This window comes from Carlito syrichta, unplaced genomic scaffold (genome assembly GCF_000164805.1).
Source record: "Carlito syrichta isolate Samal-C Ts95f unplaced genomic scaffold, Tarsius_syrichta-2.0.1 Scaffold303154, whole genome shotgun sequence".
Taxonomy (NCBI): domain Eukaryota; kingdom Metazoa; phylum Chordata; class Mammalia; order Primates; family Tarsiidae; genus Carlito; species Carlito syrichta.
In genome coordinates, this window is record NW_007247250.1 from 53,259 (window position 1) to 53,845 (window position 587).

The window sequence follows — 587 nt, forward strand, 5'->3', positions numbered from 1 at the left end:
TGAATGTTTTATTTCCACAGTTAGGGAGGAAGGAACGCGCCCTGAAAACACAAGGCGAGTCCTTTGGGGCGGGGAGGGGTGGACCAGGCGTGAGGCCCATCTTCAGCTGAGGACGCCGTTACTAAGCAACCCCTCGCGTTCTCAACCGCCGCCCGAAAGCCAATTCCCGGCCCTCATTGCCAAGGAGATCGACGCCCCTGCTTAGCCCTGCCGTAAACCCGCGCGCTGTTGCGACAGTGCCGCGCCTGCCGCTGCGTGCGCGCCCTCTGCCCCCATCTCCACTCTCCGCCCGGTCGCCATTGCCTCGTGCCCGCGCCGGTCGGTTGGTGGCGCCTTTGTCCTACGGCGGGCAGGTGGGCTGACGCGGAGGCGGCGGCGGCGGGCCTGAGGCGAAGGAGCGGCAGGGAGCCCGCCGCGTTGGTAGCGGTGAGTGCTGGGAAGCAGCGGCCGTCTGCTGAGGCTCTGGGCTGACGGGCAGGCGGTTGAGCTGGCCGGACAGGGAGGCTGCGGCTGAAAGGCCCGCTCGACGCGCGGCCGCGGCCGCGGCCTCGGCTCCTCTCCGGGTGCGCGCGGGGCTGCGCATGCCA

At 69.8% G+C, this 587-nt stretch overlaps 1 protein-coding gene across 3 annotated transcripts in view; it reads left to right on the forward strand.

Annotated features, from left to right (window-relative positions):
- Window positions 1–290: 290 nt before the first annotated feature.
- The window catches only part of NCOA5 (nuclear receptor coactivator 5), a 32,548-nt gene continuing 32,251 nt past the window's right edge, over window positions 291–587 (forward strand). For 2 of the 3 annotated variants that reach the window (XM_021712277.1, XM_008057912.2), the window contains exon 1: window positions 291–426. The gene's annotated coding sequence lies outside the window, so the exon portion shown is untranslated. The remainder of the gene's footprint in view (window positions 427–587) is intronic. The other variant, XM_021712276.1, reaches the window with a different exon arrangement.